General features: G+C 38.6%; 1 protein-coding gene and 3 pseudogenes across 1 annotated transcript in view; all 4 read left to right on the top strand.

The window, feature by feature from the left end:
- Nucleotides 1–19,669, top strand: part of ZNF652 (zinc finger protein 652) — a 76,211-nt gene that overhangs the window by 23,524 nt on the left and 33,018 nt on the right. The gene's annotated exons all lie outside the window — the stretch shown is intronic.
- Nucleotides 999–1,567, top strand: LOC102871774 (annotated as a pseudogene).
- Nucleotides 2,982–3,311, top strand: LOC102872179 (annotated as a pseudogene).
- On the top strand, nucleotides 6,722–7,018 carry LOC102871371 (annotated as a pseudogene).

Here is a 19,669-nt window from a genome sequence, read left to right on the forward strand (position 1 = left end):
ACTCATTTGGTCTTCGCTCATTAGTGTTCAAGGCCTCAAACCTGTTCCTGAGATGATTCTGAAATTCAGGTGGTATGAAATCAAAGTACACAACCAAAAAGATGAAAAATTGATAAGGAATTATGTATATATAGTTACAGTCAGCCCCACAGAAGGTTTTCAGACAGAAATGAGGCAAGAAGAGAAGCTGAAGGAAGAAAGGAGAGAGATGAATCACAAAGAAGAGGAAAGGAATATCCTAAAATAGTTGTAACATGAGTTAGACATTGAAGCCAAGAGGCCTTGGAGGGACCCAGCTCTATAGCTGCAGCTGCAGCAGGGCTTTGAAGGGTCTCCTTTTATGCTGAAGATAGGAGATTTTACCCACATGCTTCTTAATCCTGAATTGTAGGCTGTTGATCCTTCTACCAAGTTGTACTCATGTTATTTCTGAAATAAACCACTTGACTGTTATGTATGGTCTGTGAGTTCTGTATGGCCATCACAATGGATTATTGAATCAAGAAAAGAAGTGGAGTGTGCTAAGAGGGATGGCTTGTGTTGAAATTAATAAATTGGGAAATGAATGTATGTGTGATTTTATCTCACAGAAGTCAGCTTTGGCCTGATCCTAGACATGAAGTTAGATAGGTTCTGATGCTGTTATTGTTACTATTACCACCATTTTCCAGACCTCATTAACATAACAAAACTTCCCAGACTTGTTCACAAGTTCAAGAGATGAGGATTCAACACATAATTTAGGGAAGTACAATTTAATCCATAGCAGATAGGATTGCATGATCTCATTCTCACATATTCTTGGATCTGTTTTTATTTATGGGTGCTCTGGAGGTGGTATAAGTCCATAGTGAACTGTGCTGCCATCCAACAGGCCAGGTCTCTGGTGTTGGAATTCACCAGCAGCACCATAGGGGGAAGACAAGCAGCCTCCTGTTCTGTTTTACAGCCTCAAAAACCCAATGGAGGGAGGTGGTCAAGCTTGACGGTTTTGGGCCATGGCTGCCCCTGTCCAGGGCGGTCGCAGTAGGGCTCTGGACTTCTTGCGGGCCCTGCCACGAGTTAGCCTGGCCAACTTAAAGCTGAATCCTGGCTCCAGGAATCCAGAGAGAAGACCACAAGGTCGGAGAAGAGGTAGCAAGTGTGGCAGAAGCCTAAAGGAGAGAGGCACTCGGCCTGGACTCAGCTTTGAGGGAGGCCAGATTCCATATTACATCCAAATTCCAAAATATGGATTCAATGAAGGACACAGCTTCAGACACCAATATCAGCCCTTGAGTCTCAAAAGACTCCAGTATCTTATATATAGACTTGGGTCGAGTTGATTCAACTCCAACCTATTGACTTAACCCAGCTTGTTAATGGGAGAGGTATGACCATCCAGCCACTTAAAAGGGATTATGGTGTCCAGTTGGTAGAGGAAGGTGCTGATATCTTTATGGCATAAGTTAATATTGAGGTAATATTGAGGCTTCAGAATGTGTCATTGCTGCAAATGAAAAAAAAAAAAAATGGCAGTGTTGTTACTACAGCCTCCTATGATCCCAGAAGTCTGGGTAACCCTTGATTGGCATCTTACTCAGATCCAGGCACCTTGACCAAATCATAAACTCCCTCCTTCCCCTTATCCCCTATGGAATTCAAGTAGCCAAATCACGGGGGAATAAAGGGGTGCCATTTGGGATCTAATGACAAAAAAATACCCCAAAACAAACGCAGTGGAGGATTGGCTGTGAGTTACTGACACAGTGACAGTGGGCTTTGGGTTTTAGGTTTTTTTTCTAAATGTAGATATATTTCTATCAGTTAATATAAATCTGTATAATTTGGATGACTCATTAATGTTTCAGTGTGAATATCATTATTTAAGTACCAATTTTTATGATATAATAAGTGATGCTCTAATGAAAGCCCCTGTATACACATCTTGGTATAGTTGTCCAGTATTTTCTAATGGTAGTTTATTTGATGCCTGGGTCCAAAAATATACACTGTCACACTTAAGAAAATAGTGTTGAATTGCTTATTCACTTAACTCATTGCTGTCAAGTTGGAACCGACCCATAGGTGATCCTCTGTTGGGTTTTCCAAGGCTATAAATTGAATGGGAGAAGCTGCCTGTCTTATCTCTCCAAGCTGCAGGTGGATTCAAACAGCCAGAGAAACATGACCTTTGGGTTAGCAGCACAATGTCCTATGGACTATGCCACCAGAGCTCCCTCAACTGCTTTGAAGTACTCAAAGCAATAAAACATCCAACTTGACTCATATATCATAATCCTGTGTTGTTCTGTGCTGTCAAGTAAGAAGCAGTTCAGAGCTGACCCTCTAGCAGGTTCTCAGAGGCTGTAAATTGCCTGGAAGAAGATTGTCAACGTTTCTCCTGTGGAGCTGCTAGTGGTTCAGCCAGCCTGTTTCTGAGTTGGCAGTGCAGCTCCTTACCACTTGGTCACCAGAGCTCCCTATAGGTTCTTCTAAATTAGGTTTTTCCATATTTACAAATAGAGAACTCCAGTGGCATATCCTTAGACAATTGAGCTGCTAACCCGAACCTCTCTGGAGGTTTGAATCTATCTATATTTCCTTGGGAGAAAGCTATTTATAGCCTTGGGAATGCAGAGGTGGCTCAGCTGTGAGTCACTTCTGACTCAATGGCATTGAGTTCCGTTATAGGCACATAGTACTTTAAGCCAGTCATCTATGCCATTTAATGCCAGAAGTCAATCAGGTTATCTTAGCTAATTTGAGATTTGAGCCATAAAACATTTATATGTTTTATGTGTATATGGGACTGTTTGCAGGGAAATGGAGAAACATGTGTGGATTCCTGGTAGAAGAGGGAAAAAACCCAAATACATTAAATCTTGACAATTTGTGAGGTGATAGCTTTTGTCAAATAAGCCTGAGAATGTTTAAAGCCTCCAGAGTTGATCTGGCTTGAGCCATGATCTCCGTGGAGTCAGAGTAGCCAAACTGGAGCCATGACCAGTACTGTGGTAGCAGTTGGACTGACCATTGCTGGTGCAGGATTTGCATTGTGTCTTACAAGCCATGAAGCAGAAGGAGTCTCAAGTAAACCAAGTTTTGCAGTCTACCAAAATCTGACTTCAGTTGTGACTATTACAAAGGTGAATTTGAACCCAAAATTACAAAACAAGAGACAGAATTAGTACTAGATGTAAGCCTAACTGCCAATAAAGGAAAAATAAGAGATACTCTTAAACCACCCAGACGAGGGAGGATCTCTTGATATAGCAGCCACAATCAATGAAGATTGACTAGGTCAAGCTGAAAAGGAAGTGAAGATATGATTAATTTTTAAGTACATATTAGCTTGTATGTATTAGAGCTTGACATTTTATAATAAAATGCCTCAAAGCTTAAAAAAAACACATCACCTTCAAAGTTTAAAATAAAGCAGTCAGTTTGGTTGGGTTTTTTTTTTAAACAGTCATGATGCATTTATTTCTTTTCTTGAGAATACTACACTAATAAACATCTGTGGCAGAAAATGAAAATGCCTCACTGCCAGCAAGTCAGTTCTAACTCCCAGTGACAGAGTAGCACTGTCCCATAGGGTCTCCAAGGCTGTGAATCTTTACAGAAGCAGGTTGCCTCAGCAGTCTCTCGGAGCTGGAGGATTTGAACTGTGATCTTGTGGTTAGGAGCTGAGTGTTTAACCACTGTGCCAGGAGGGCTTCTTAGGGACTGTATACATAGTATCCACATAGTAGCATTTTATATGTAACTATGATCATACAGTGTGGGGTGAAGGCATATTTCTACTAGAATGGTATATGCTTTAGACAGTGTAACTAGCTCTTGCTATTTGTTTACACCTTCCAGTAACCCTGAAGAACAGAGGAGAGTTGCTCCTTAGGGTTTCTGAGGCTGTGAATCTTTATAGAAGCAGACAGCCTTGTCATTCTCCTTCAGAGCAGCCAGTGAATTCGAAGCACTGACCTTTCACCTAGCAGCTGAGAATGTACTCCTTTATACCACCAAAGATCACACACACACATGTGCGCGTTAAAGTGCATATACTTGCTGTGTTTTTCATATATCTGCTATTTACTATCACCCTAACAAATAAATTGTGGTGTGGATAAAACTTTACAGAGCATGTTAATTTTCCACTTAACTGTAAACACTCATTTTGTTTTATAACATTAGTTTTGATCATTTTTTAGCTCAAAGAAAATATTTTCATTCAAATGGTTATAAATTAATTTGTTGTCCTAACAAATGCTTCTGAATTATTCTTAATAAGTGCTTTGAAGTAATCTTTTTTTATTTACACAAAATTATGAAGTGTGTATCTGTATATTCCTCACCCAGTTTCCTGTATTTTTAACATCTTACATATATGTTGTGTAGTTCTCAAAACTAAGAAACCAAAATGGCATATTGCTATTAAACCAAACTCTAGATTTCATTTGTTTTACTAGTTTTCCACTGATAACTCTTCTATTTAGAAACATCTTAAAACAAAATTTTAAACTATATTTGCACAAACATGCATATCTGTTCATAGATGAAGACTTATTTTAGTCATTGTACATATATATATGTACTAGATATATCTGGATCTGTGTATTTGTTTAAACAAATGCAAGTTGTCTTTTGACATTCAGAGAGTTCTGTCCTGGTACATTTTAAAGTTTAAAGTTGTTGTTGATTGCCTTCAAGTCAAGCATGACTCATAGAGACCCTATGAACAAAAGGCCTGAAGCCCTTCTACAACTATCAATATTTATCAAAGTTCATAGAGTTTCCAGAGGCATGTTATTTAGGAAGTGGATGCCCAATCCTGCTTCCAAACTTGTCATAGAATGTTGAGTCACCAGTGATACATAACGACCCTATGTACAGCAGCTCTAAGCCCTTTCCTGTTCTCAGCCAGTCTCACTAATTCTGACACCCCACCCTCCATTGCCACAGTCATTGTATCAGTCCATCTCATCCGGGGTCTTCCTCTCCTGTGCTGTCCATCTACCCTTCTGAGCTTGATGTCCTCCAAGGATGTGGTCTCTTCTGGCCATGGGCCCAAAGTGAGGCAGACTTCAAAATTCTAGCCTCCAAGGAGAGACTTGGCTTCACTCTCTTCAGGACACACAGATTTGTTTTCTTGGCAGTCCATAGTATGTTCAAGACCCTTCTCCAGCACCAAAACTCAAAGGCATCTATTCTTCTTCTGTCATCCTTCATCATTGTCCAACTCTCCGAAGTAGGGTTGAGATTTCTTCCCCACCTTTTCACAAAAAGTGTTTCACACAGAGCCATGATTTATAACATTTGTAAGTAGAGTTCTTGCACAGTTCTCATCTCCAGAAAACTCAAGCTCACTGCTGTTGATTCCATTCTGACTCTTCGTGACCCTGCATTGGATCACTGGGCTGTCAATCATAATGAGAAGAGACTGCTTGTCTTTCTCCCTTGGAGTTATTGGTTTTGAACCACTGGAGACATACAGCCTTTGAGTTAGCAGTGCAATTCACAGTGCACCAAGCCACCAGAGTTTCCTCTGTCTCCAGTAGAGCATGGAAAATTTTTACTGCTTAAGCAGGCGTGGCATCCACTTCCTAAACAACATGCCTCCAGAAACTCTATGAACTTTGTTAAATGTCGATAGCTGTAGAGGGGCTTCAGGCCTTTTGTTCATAGGGTCACTATGAGTCTTGCTCAACTCGAAGGCAGTCACCAACTAGGTGGTTTACTGTTAATCAGGTGTGTCTATAATAGCTTCATCTTATGTTATTCAAGCCCATTATTAAAATAACCATCAAGTCCATCTTGCTAAAGGGCCTTCCTTAGACCCCTCAGTAGACCCTTCAGTAGACCCTCCAGCTTTCTCAGTATGATATGTTTTTCCAAAGACTGGTTCCATCTGACAACATGCCCAAACTTTGTGAGATGAAGTTTTACTATCCTTGGCTCTAAGGAGCACGCTGCTTGCACTTCCTCCAAGAAAGACTTGTTTGTTCTCTTGGCACGTAATGGGATGTTCAGTGCTGTTCTCTAACACCATCTCAAGAGTATCAGTTCATCTTAAGTCATTCATTACTCAGCTTTCAAATGCATACAACGCAGTTGAAAATACCATGGGTTGGATCAGTTCACCTTAGTCTTGAAATTAATTATCTTGTTCTGTTGCAATGTTTCAGGTATTCACTTTCTGCAAGCGAGGATGGTTGTCTAATCTCTTTAAAGCAGATTATTGATGAGTCTCTCTCCAGTTCAGATAGAACCTGGTAGGATTTAAGTATTTGCCCATTCCTGAAGAAATTGGCCTTGAGGCAGAATACCACTATAGAATAGAAAGGGTAGTACAGTTGTATTTTATGTAGTGTCATACATACCACATATACAAACCACATATATGTCTTTAGTTCCATAGGGTTATAATAAAATTTAAAAAATCCTGATTGGAGAATGAGATGTAGGGAATGTAACAGCTTCCTACCTAAAACATAACTCGTGTCTGTTGTATGCAAAGCAGTTGCACTGCCGTGCACATAATTTTGTAAAAAATATATAACCTGCATTATTTGTTGATAGTCACATTAAATACCTATATTACTGGCTTATGTGTGTATCATGCTTTACTATCTAAGTTTACTTACAGCAGTGTTCGCTTCAACTAGTAAGCAGCAGCATGCAGTCAAAAGTGAATCTATTGAGCTACTGAGGGTCTAAGTCTGGGCAGCCGAAGAGTGTGGTTAGCAAGATGAACAAAGATGCGCAGATGAGAGCAGCAATTAACCAAAAATTGATAGAAACTGGAGAAAGAGAATGACTCAAAGAACTGCTGAGAGCCAAACTAATTGAATGTGGCTGGAAGGACCAGTTGAAAGCACACTGTAAAGAGGTAATTAAAGAAAAAGGACTAGAACACGTTACTGTTGATGACTTGGTGGCTGAAATCACTCCAAAAGGCAGAGCCCTGGTACCTGACAGTGTAAAGAAGGAACTCCTACAAAGAATAAGAACATTCCTTGCTCAACATGCCAGCCTTTAAGATTGCATTAGATCATGTTGTTCTGTGGCTTTATTTCTGAAAGTGAAACTTGCCGTAAATTAGAAATCAGTTTCCCAAAATAAAATCCTTTTTTGTATGATGGTATACAGTTTTCAGTAATGATGTATACATTGTATTGATTTTTTTCCCTAAATGTGTTATTTTAATAAATATCTCATGAATAAAAAAAAAGTGAATCTATTTCAGCATGCTGATCACTGCGGAAGCACACAGTTTGTTTGAGATGCTTAAAAGAAAGCAAAGTCAGACCACAATATGATGTTCAAACAATGTTTGAATTACGTGATGCCGCATTTCACAGAACTTATAGTAAGGGAGAGAAAACTTATATTAAAATAATTGTAACTCATGATAATGTTTGTTAGGTGAGTGGTTCTGTGATGTAGAAGTTTTCAAAAAGAAATCACTAACTAAAGTGGTCAAGAAAAACTTTAAAAGGGAGGTCTATTTGAGATGAGTCCTTAAAGAAGGCTAGTATTACTGAGGGGAAGGGGAAATGTTTCAAATTAAAAGAAAGTGACATAATCAAAAGCTTCAACATGGAAAAAGTTAAGGTGTTTATGAGGATGTTAGGTGCTAGAGGAGGACTCTTAGAGCCAAGATGGGAAAAGTTAATTTGATCTAGATGATGGAAGGCTTTTGAATTCTTTGCTAAAAGCTGTACTTTTTTTTCTAGGCTCTGAGAAGTGACATGACCTAAGTTCTTGCATAAAATTTGGAAGATCTGTGTGTAGGGTGGTTTGAAAGGGGAAGGTAGATTGACTTTTATGATGGTCTAAGTATGAAGTGATTAGGACCTGAACGATGATGTTAACTAGTGGGATTGGAAGGCCAGCGCAGTTTGAAGAAACAACACTCAGTGATTCACTAGATGTTGGGAGTAAGGGGAGAGGGAGCAGCCAACAATGACATTCAGAACTTAAATCTGAGACATGACTGTTTGATTTGTATCTTGCATGAACTTGAGCGTAATATAACATCTTAAAATCAATAAAATCTTAAAACAGAGGAAGATTACATAACATCCTTGTATTAGAAACAATAAAATGTGCAAGTTAAAATTGAAGATACATCATATTTGTTAGGGGCTTTTTCTTTTAGCATCTTCAAAAGATGACAAGTAGATGCAAACCTACTTCATGTATTTAGGGAAGTCTGGTGGCCTAGTGTATAAGGAGTTGTGCTGCCAGTGCACAACTAGTTCAAATCCACTAGCTGCTCGATAGCAGAAAGATGGACAGTCTTCTTTTGTGTGATTGGACAGTCATCTATAAGTGGGCTCTGACTTGACAGTAGTGAGTTTGAGTTTGTTGTGGTGGTGGTTTATTTTTTTTTAAAATATGTTTTTATATACTGCTGTTTCTAATTCTTGTCAGTATTCAGTTTGTCTTATCAGGAACTTATCAGATTGACTCTTGAGCCTTTCTGCCACAACCCTACTTATTTTTGATGGTTGAATTATGATAAGAAGTTTCACTCATTTTAGGCATTTCCTGCCTTGTTTTTGTTTAGTGAGAAATATAAAAAAAATCACAATATGTTTGTTCTTAGTACTGGCCTTGGCACAAGCTAGGATGTTGAAATCATATTCTAAAAAGAATTACATGTTCTCAGGGGCTTAAACTCTTTAAAGTGTTTGTTATATTCAGTTTCTTTACTTTGTAAAAATTTTTTGTATAATAAAAGAATATTTTCATTTCATTTGATTTCATTATTTAACAGCTTGTGCTCTTTTTCTCTGATATAAATTTCTAAAAGAACTTATTTTTTTATAATTTAAGAAAAGAAGTTGAAAAGATGAAACTTTGGGTTAATATACATTGTATAATCGTGTAGCCTTATAGAGATTACTTTCCGTTTTAAGCAGAGCATCCATATAATTTATTGTCGAGATTAGGACTCTTTTTGGTGTGGGGTGAATTTTATTCTTAATTTTGTTGGATGAAATGCATGTAAGTGAAGACTCAGCCCACCAAACTGGGGCATATACTGATTCTGTTTATGATCTGATTGATAAGACATCCTGAGACTAGATACCATATCTCTCATGTTCAGAAGTGTGTCTCTGGCACCTGGCACATAGTTGTTGTTATTAGATGCGATTGAGTGGAGTGTGACTCATAGTGACCCTATGGACAACAAATCTGAAAGCCCTATCTTATCCTGTGTCAGCCTCACAATCTCTGACACACTCCTGCTACGGTTACGGTGCCATTCCACTTGGTTGAGGGTCTTTCTCTCCACCTTTCCAAGCATGATGTCCTTCTGCAAAAAATAGTCTCTCCTAGTGACATGCCAAAGTATGCAAGATGAAGCTTCACCATTCTTGCCTCCAAGGAGCAATCTGGTTTCACTCTTTTTCCATTTGTTCTTTTGGAAGTCCATGAGATATTCAGTATTCCCTTCTAACACCACAGTTCAAGAACATCAACCACTTTTTCTTCTGTCATCCTTGTTCATTGTCTGGCTCTCAGATGCATAGCAGGTGATTGAAAAGACCAAGGTTTGAATTAGGCACTCCTAAGCCCTCAAACTAACATCATTGCCCCTCAGTAATTTGGAGAAATCCCTGACTACAGACTTACCCAGTGTAAGACATCTCCTGATCTCCTGACTGCTGGTGCCAAATGTATTGATTGTGGATCCAAGTAAGATGAAGTTATTGACAGTTTCAATCTTTTCCCTGTCATGATGCTGCCTATCAGACCAGTGGTAAGAAATTTTCTTGATGTTGAGATTCAGTCCATATTGCACATAGTCTGTATTTATTCCAGTACCCAAAAAAGTGACCTAACAGAGTGTGGAAAATATCAAATGATATCACACACAAGCAAGATACTGCTGAAGATTATCCAAAAATGACTAGAACAGTATATCAGCAGAGTGCCAGATGTACAGGCTGCATTTAGAAGAGGCCGTGGCACTAGGGACATCATAGCCAACATCAGATGGATCTTGGCTGAAAGCAGAGAGTACTAGAGGAAGGTATCATTGACTATGCAAAAGCATCTGACTGTGGATCACAACACATTGTGGCTAGCCTTTAGAAGAATGAGGATCCCAGAACACTAATTAAGTGTTCATTTGTGCTCATGCAAAACCTATACTTGGACCAGGAGGAAGCAGTAGTCAGAATAGAGCAGGGAAATGGAAACACTGCATGGCTTAGGGTCAGGAAAGGTGTGCATGAGCGATGCATCCTGTCTCTATACCTTTTCAGTCTATATGCAGAACAGAACACTTGAGAGGCGGGACTTTATGAGGAGGAGTATGGCATCAGGATTGGAGGAAGACTTATCAACAACTTGAGTTTTGTAGATGACACAACCTTGCTTGCTCAAACTGAAGAGGACATGAGGCATTTGCTGCACTAGGTCAGGGATGTAGTCTTCAATATGGATTGAAGCTCAGCATCCAAAAATCAAAGATTCTCACCACCGGGCCTATTGGCAGCTCCATAATGAACAGAGAAGAGATTGAGATTACTGAATAACTTCAGCTTGCTTGATTCCACAATCAACACCCTTGGCAATCAGCAGTCAAAAAATCAAAAAGACAAATTGGGAAAGTCTGCAGTTAGGGACCTCCCCAGAGTACTGAAGAGGCAGTGATGCTAGTCTGGAGACTGAGGTGTGCCTGATCCAGGCAGTCCATGGTCTTCACAGTTACTTGCTATGCATCTAAGAGCTGTACAATAACTAATGATGATAGAAGAAAGATCGCTGCCTTTGAGTTGTGGTGCTGGGACTGGACTGCCAGGAGAGCAAACAGGTTTGTCCTGGAGAAGGTGAAACCAGGCTGCTCCCTGGAGGCAAGGATTTTGAAGCGCCATCTCACATACTTTGGGCATTGACCAAGAGAGACCAGTCTTTGGAAGGGGACATCATGTTTGGAAAGGTGGAGGGACAGCGCAAGAGAGGAAGACCTAGTATAAAATGAATCAACTCAGTGTCTGGAGAAATGGGATTAGGTCTGTCAGAGATGATGAGATTGGCTCAGGAGAAGGCAGGTCTCAGAGCTGATGTACAGAGGGTTGCTATGAGTCCTAGGTGACTCGATGGCACATAACAGTAGCACAATAAATATTTGTTGAATGTTAATAAAAGTCTGTAGTTTTGAGACGAGACTTGGCGCAAGTTTGTTTCTTATGCTTAGAATATACTTTGTCAACTTTTTTAATAAATAGTATCTGAATTCAAAATTTATCTTAATGGATTTGGTCCATTTATTTTGTTTTAAAGTTAAGATTAATACTTTATTAGAGAAATAATACATATTCTTCCATAGAAACATTAGAAATTCTAGGTAATTTCTTCATGAGCATCTTTTACCTCTACTTAAAAAAAATTAATCTCAATCTAGTTGGATTTTAAGAAACACTGTTGTTTTATTAGGTTGGGGTACATACATAAGAGTGGAGCTACTGAGTCATTTTACTTGGATCCCCATTGAATACCTATGGTAGTAGCAGTTAAGAAGTTGAAAAATGTTTGCGGAGGGGAAGATCTATTGTCAGGGACCCCTTCAAAGTGCTGAGAAGTAACTACTGAAGTTTAAAGCCTGCGGGGTGCCTGATCCAAGGCATGGTGTTTCCCCTTGATTCCTATGCATCTGAAGTTTCGACAGTGAATAAAGACGACTGAAAAGAATCAATGCCTTTGAATGGTATTAGAAAAGAGTACTGAATATCCCATGAACTACCAAAAGACCAAACAAGTGTGTCTTGGACAATGTGCACCCAGGGTAAAACGTCATTTCAGATACTCTTGGCGTGTTGTCTGTTAGGAGGGGCCAGACCTTGGACAACATGCTGGGAAAAGTGGAGACTTGGAGAGAGGATGACCCTCCACAAGATGGGTTGACAGAGTGACCGTGAGCTAGAGCGTGTTGGAGATCATGAGAATGGCACTGAGTAGGATCACAATGAGCGGTAATTGAATTGATGGCACATGACAATAACAACAGGGGTAGTTGTTTTTTAAGTTTTTTTGAGAGACCAAAACACTGTTTTCTGTAATAGTTGTACCTGTTCCCTCCCTGTTCTAATTTCCCTGCGTCCTTGCCAACACCTGTTATTTTAGTCTTTGTAACTCTTAACCATATTAGTAGAAGTAAAATGGTATCTCATTTGATTTGCATCTCTGATAGTTAATGATACTTAGCATCTTTTCATTTGTTTGGTGGCCATTTGAATGTCCTTTGTAGTGAAACATGTCCTTTGTCAGTTTTATGATTGAATTGTTTTTCTTATGTTGTTAAATTGTTGAAGTTTTATGTGTGTGTGTGTATATATATTCTTTCAGTTTATAGCATATCGTTTCACTTTTTTGACCAAGTCTGGTGAACAAAAGTTTTTAATTTTTACAAGAGATTCTTTGATTCTTAGCTGTATTTTGAGAAAGAAGAAGTAGAATAAAGAGATCTGTTAACTGACCATTGTCTATATGATTACCTGCTTTCTTTGTTCCAGCCACATTGCTTATGTTATTGTTGTTGTTAGGGACTGTCAAGTCATATATAACTCATGGTGACAATACGAACAACAGATCTGAATGAACCCTGTCCTATCTTGTACCATCCTCACACTTCCTGGCACACGAGAGCACATTGTGGCAGTCACTGTGTTAATTGCTTATTGATACATTGCTTTTAGATACTGCCAAATTCATTCAACTCATTGCCTTTGAGTCAGAACCAGTTCATAGTCAGCCCTCCATTGGGTGTCCAAGGCTGTGAATGCAAGCAAAACAGTTGCCTGGCTTTCTCTAGAGGATTTGAACAGCCAGAGAAGCATGGTCTTTGGGTTAGCAGTGACACTTCCTATGGACTAGGCAGCTTGTGTTGGTGAACTAGTGTGAAAATACTTTTATTTTTTAGATAAGGAATATGTTTTAAAAGATGTTACAGTAAAAGTCCACATTACTTTTTAAAAATACTTTCCTCAAACATTTGTTGAAAATGTATAGATGAAAAAGACATAAGCTTATTTCTATATTCCCAGGCTTCTGACTTAGTCATGTTGGCAGTAAGTCAGCATTCGCTTTTTCCTTGACCACCAATTGTATTTGTGTTATGACAAAAATTTAAAAAACAAAGTGACAGCAACATCAACTATTAAGCATACAACCATGCAAATAAAACATTAAGCTTTTTGACCTGGCAGTTTCTATTTATAGCGTGTATATTGTGAAGAGCTCTGATTTTCTTTAGAGTAAGAAAGGCATTGTATAAAGAAATCATCTCCCCACATAAATACTTCCTCCACCTACTCATTTGTCTGCAACCTAGGAGTCTCTCTACTTCCTCTTGGGCTCCGTGCCATTGCTGCTCATGCTGTTATTGTTAGGTGCTGTGGAGTCGATTCTGACTCATAGTGACCCTGTGTACACAAAATGAAATGCTACATCATCTCACAGTTGTCGCTGAGTTTGAGCCTACTGTTGAAGCATCACATCAATCCATTGTATTGAGGGTGTTAGTCTTTTTTTGTGAACCTTTAATTTGTCAGACATGATGTATTCCTTTAGGTAGCTCTGTTGATGTTGTCCCTTGGGAGCTGCCATCTGAACCCACCAGCAGCTCTAGGAGAAGGATGGGTAGTCTCCTCTTGTGCAGTTTACCACCTCTGAAAACCCACTAGAAGGTCAGCTAGGCGTTGGTTCTGACTTGACAGCAATGTGTTTGAGTTTTTAAAATGTCCTTCAGAGACTAGCCCAAAGATACAAGGTGGAGTCTCACTATCTTCATTCCTAAGGAGCATTCTGGCATCACCTCCTCCAAGTTCATTCTTCTAGCAATCAATCTATGGTATATTAAAAATTTTCCTTCAGCACCTTCATTTAAATACATTAATTCTTTATTGTCTAGTTTTCATATGCATCTGAAGAGATTGAAAATACCATGACTTGGATCAGGTACACCTTAGTCTTCTAGACACCATCTTTGCTTTTTAACCCTTTAAAGAGGTCTTTTGCAGCATATTTACCTAGTGTGAGATGTTATTGTGATTTCTTAACTGTGAACTTTTATAGGCCTTGATTATGGATCTAAGTAAAATGAAATTTTCAGTAACTTCAGTCTTTCTCCATTTATCATGGTGTCACTTATTGTTTCAGTTGTTAGAGGATTTTTGTTATTTTCATATTGTGTTATATGCCATACCAAAGACTCTAGTCTTTGATATTCAACAGGAAGTACCTAAAATCTTCATTTTCTGCAAGGTTGTATGATATGTATGTTGCAGGTTGTTAATGAATCTTCTGCCAATCTTGATATTGTGTTGTTTATATGGTCTAATTTCTCAGCAAACAGACTGAATTATGGTGAGAGGATATATCCTAGACATACATCTTTCTTGATTTTTATTTTTATTTTTTATTTTTTTTTTTTTTTTTTACATTTGGTTATGTTTATTGGTTATCGTGCTTATAGAAGGAGTCTTTGTTGTTAGAAAGGAAAAAAGAATTGAGAGCAAGAGAGAAAGAAAGAAGCTGGTCCTGAAAAACAAATAGACCTCTATTGCATGGTCTGAGAGGGTGGCCAAGAGACCACACACAGAGGTCAAAGTGGTTCATGGGCAGTCAAGAAAAGTTCCTTTTTATAGGGGGCTTTAGGGAGGACTAGGAAGATGGTTCTGACGACTGCCTCTTGGTCCAAATATAGGTTTCTCATTAGGACGATCAAGTGTTCTGGGATTCCCATTCTTCTCAGAGTCAGCCACAGTTTGTTATGATCCACACAGTCAAAGGCCTTTGCATAATCAGTGAAACACAGATAGACAGTCATCTGGTATTCCCTGCTTTCAGCTAAGATCCATCTAACATCAGCTACAATATCCCTAGTACCACGACCCCTTCTAAACCCAGCCTGGACTTCTGGCAGTTCTCTGCTGATTTGCTATTCCAGTCGTTTTTGGATAATCTTCAGTAGAATCTTGCTTGCATGTGAAATCAATGACACTGTTCTGTAGTTTCCACACTCTGTTGGGTCACCCTTCTTTGGGATGAGAACAAATATAGATCTCTTCCAGTCAGTTGGCCAAGTGGTTGTTCTCCAGATTTCTTGGCACAACTTGGTGAGCACGTCCAGGGCGGCATCTGTTAGCTGAAATATGTCAATTGGTATACCATCTATTCCTGGGACCATATTTTTTGCTATTTCCTTCAAAGCAGCTTGAACTTCTTCCTTCATCACCATAGGCTCTTGCTCATATGTTGTTTCATGAAATTCTTCTATGTCTGCCAATTCCTTTTGATACAGTGACTCAGTATATTCTTTCCATCTTCTTTTAATACTTCCTGGAGCATTTCATATTCTGCCTAAAGCATCCTTGATTATAGCAACTCAAGGATTGAATTTGTTCTTCAGTTCCTTGAGCTTAAGAAATGCTGAGCGAGTTCGGCCCTTTTGATTTTCTGACTCCAACTCCTTGCATATTTCATTGTAATATTTTACTTTGTCATCCCATGCTGCCTTTTGAAATCTTCTATTCAACTCTTTAGCATCTTTAATTCTTCATTCTGCTTTGGATTCTCTGCACTCCAGTGCAATTTCCAGAGTCTCTTCTGACATCCATTTTGGTCTTTTCTTCCTCTTCTGTCTTTGCAATGACCGTTTGCACTCTTCCTGGATGATACCCTTAATATTCTCCCACAAGGCCTCAAACCTGTTCCTGAGATGGTTTTGAAATTCAGGTGGAATAGACTCAAAGCCATATTTTGGTTCCTGTGGATTTGGTTTAATTTTCCTCAGCTTCAGCATGAACTTTCTTGATTTTTAAACCATACAGTATCTCCTTGTTCTGCTTACATGATTGTCTCTTGGTCTGTATACAGATTTCACGTGAGCACAGTTAAATGTTATGGAATTCCCATTCTGAGCAATGTTACTCATAATTTGTTATAATTTGCACAATTGAATATCTTTGTGTAGTCAGTAAAGCACATGTAAATTTTTTTTTCTGGTTTTCTGTGCTTTTAGCCAAAATCTATCAGATACCAGCAATGAATTCTTTATTCTATGTCCTCTTCTAAATCCAGCCTGATAATTTTTTTTTTTTAGTTCTCTGCCTGTGCTTCTCATAGACATTCTGGTAATGTTAAAATATGTCTAAAGTATGTATTATTAGTAATTTATTTTACATCCTAAAGTTAGCTTCTCTGAAACTTATAGGGAGATAATATCATGAACCAGTAACTCATTCAGAGATTTGAGTGTTTGGGTTATTTTTGTCCTACACAGTTTAATATAGGGAACCATATTTGGTGGAAAAAAAATACGTGTGTGTGTGTGTGTGTGTGTAGAAAGCCTTTGTATATTTTAACATCTTCCATCAGTTTTTCTGGTGTAAGTTTTTACTGACTAGTTGCTGTTCCAGGCAAACAGCAAATAGCTAAGAACATCTTGTGTGAAGTAGAAGATTGTTTCCTCCTCACAAGGAAGTCATTAAATTGCCACATGCTCTGTAGTTTGGCCTTGAGTTATAATTTTAGTGTTTTGCTGCTAATAACTGCCAGGAGCTTATCAGTATGATACCTATATGCATGTTTGTGCATGAACAAAAGGCCTATGCCTATCTTTCCTTAAACAGAAGAGTTGAACTGTGTTGTAGCATAAAGATATTGATTTCCTCCTGCCTCTCCCCTTTGTTTTACCTGATATCTGACATTTAATGAGAAAGGGGAAAAAAATCTTGCTCAAAAGTTGCAAATCCCTTGAGGGCAGCAAACATTACACTCAAAATGAAACTAGGTTACTGTTTCTGCAAGGGAGCAGTGGTTTGTATCAAAAGCTGCTTTAGTCTTAACTTTGAAATTATCCCCTTTGCTTTGAAGTGGTAACATTTTAATTTGGAGTGGTTTTAAATTTTAGAATCTTCTGAAGCTAACATAAAAATGTTTTAATGTTTTCTTATGTGGGGGTGGTACTCAAGCTTGTAGAAAGCTTATCTCAAGATACCATATTTCTTCAATAAGGGGGGGGGGGGGGGAACTTCAGATTGAGAAAGTAGTGAAAACCGAGTACTTTAGTAGAGTGTTCTAAATGAAATGATTTTAGGTAGGTATATTATAGATTCCCCCCTTCTTTTAACATATGTAGACATTTTCTTAATACTTTGATATTCTTTTTTTTTTTTTTTACTGGAATAATTTTTATAACCTAGCCATTGTAATGTATCCATCTTTTTTCTTTTGGTTGATGTGTTCTGAAATGAAGTGAAGCTTAAAGTTATGACTTCATATCTTTACGTGTATATGTAATTTTTTTAAAATTATATGTTAAGTAAACTCCAACTGTAGTGAATTTTTAATTTATTAGTTTTAACAAAAGTTTACAGAGACTTAGGATTTCCAGTCAATCATTGTTGCACTTTTCTCCCTGCCCAATCCCTCCCCATGTAGTGAACTTTTAAATGTTAATCTTGTGTTAGAATTCTTTCGTGATAAGAGGTGTTCTTTCTGACTAGCATTTAAAATGCCAAAGTTTCTCTAACCTTAAACTTTGTCATTTTAAAAACTCAGATGCACCTGATGCAAGCCAAAGTATTTTCGATTGCTTCTTATGCATCTGAAAGTTGAGTGATGCATAAGGAAGGTCAAACAAGAATCAATGCCTTTGAATTGTGGTGTTGACAGAGAGTATTCAGTATGCCAAGGACTGTCAAAAGAACAAACATCTGTCTAGAGGAAAGTCCAACCAAGGTGCTCCTTTGGAGGCAAGGATGATGAAACTTTATCTCACATACTTTGGTCATGTCGTCAGGAGGTGCCAAAGATGTCACAGGAAAGGTGAAGGATCAGAAAAAGAGAAGAAGACCTTCAACAAAGTGAATTGACAGTGACTGCAGCAGTGAGCTCGAGTGTGATGGAGATCTTGAGGATGGCCCAGGGCAGGGCAGAGCTCTGATCTGTTGTCTCTGGAGTGGTACCTATCAACAAGTAGTTTCTTCCATCTTTAAGAAAAATAAAACTAAACTCTCCCACTGTTTTGAATTCCAATTCAGCTTCCATTCCTTCTTCATTAAAGTATAGCCTGGCCTCCTTCCTTCCCCTCTCAGTCTTCATGCATCGTTTTCCTCCCACCTCTCCTCACGCCCATCTTTTGCCTTTCACTTTCCAGCCTTCACATGTCTAACACCTACTTTTTCTTTGGGTCTGTACAGTTGCTTAGTCTTCTGGTAATTTTCCACTCATTCACAACAGGTATCCTATGACTCTGTCAGTGCCCTCTGCACCCTTTGTGTTGTTCCTGAATGATTTGTTCTCCTCATTAGATTATGAGATATTTGTGAACAGAAGATCTGCCTTGTCCACAGTTATATCCCTGAGGCCTAGTACAATATCTTGAACAACATCAAGTAAGTGAACAATTGAACCATCATAAATCAAACCAAGCCCACTGCTGTCGAGTCTGTTCTTGACTCTGTAATCCTGAAGGATAAAGTAGAACTGTCCCAAAGGGTTTGGAATACTCTATATGGAAACTGACTACTTCTTCTTTGTCTAGGAGTTGACTGGTGCAGTTAAACCACCAACTTTTTGATTAGCAGCCAATACGCTAACCACAGCACCACCAGAACTCTTTTGTATCATCATACTGGCTAGATTTTTGTTAATTACAGCTGTGTGTGTTACTTGCCAGGAAATGCTTATAGAGAACAAACTTGTTAATATTTATTAATGTTTATATGAACTTTTTTATAGTGTATAGTGTCTTCCTACCCTGCAAAAAAATTGATGTACATACTTTGTTGATTTAATATAGGTGGCTTTTTTGGTAAGTAGTTTAGACTTTTTTCTTTGGATAAAATGAATTTTTTTATTTTGCAGAATTATGAAATATACTTCACATGTTAACCCCTGTTTGATTTATAACCATCTCAGTAACACACAAGTCCCATTGCTTCTGAGACTGATAGATTTTGTAAAGATTTACCAATTAAAGCTCCTGTGGTTAGACTGATAGCCACCAGTGACCAGCTTTCTCTGTGTTCAGCTAGAGGGACTCCAAAAGAAAAAAAGATCCACTGGATCATTTACCAGCATGGACTGCAGAACAACTCTGTTAAAGTAACATTTTTGCTTTTAGCCTCCTAAGGAAAGTTTGGGCATGCTTGTCTTTAATTTTTACATAATTGAGGTTTTGTTACCAGGTTTGGTTTCACTGAGTTTATGACATTTGCCTTTAAAATGTTTTGTTTGTATTACTGTGATTATTATGATTAAAATTTGACAAGCAAAGTCCTAACTCAGAAGAAAATTCAGTGACTTTAAGACAGTGAAAAAAAGTTGTCTTCTTGTTTGATGCCATCCAAGCAACTACTCCTCGTAGAGACCCCATATGTAACAGGTCAGAACCCTGCCCTGTCGTGCACCATCCTCAAGCTCTCCACCATGCTCAGTTCTGTCGTTGTGGTCACTTTCAGTTCACTTTGTTGAAGGTCTTTCTCTGGCCTTCACCTTTCCTAGCGTGATGTCTTTTTTCCCAGTGAATGGCCCCTCCTGACAGCATGCCTGAAGTATGTGCAATACAGTTTTACCATCCTGGCTTCTAAGGAGCACCCTGGCTGCACTTTCTTCAAGAAAGAGTTGTTTGTTCTTTTGGCGGTCCATGACATAATGAATACTCTCT

The sequence above is a fragment of the Elephantulus edwardii genome, unplaced genomic scaffold, assembly GCF_000299155.1.
Source record: "Elephantulus edwardii isolate Elephantulus edwardi_28Jun2011 unplaced genomic scaffold, EleEdw1.0 scaffold00077, whole genome shotgun sequence".
In the NCBI taxonomy this organism is placed as follows: Eukaryota; Metazoa; Chordata; class Mammalia; order Macroscelidea; family Macroscelididae; genus Elephantulus; species Elephantulus edwardii.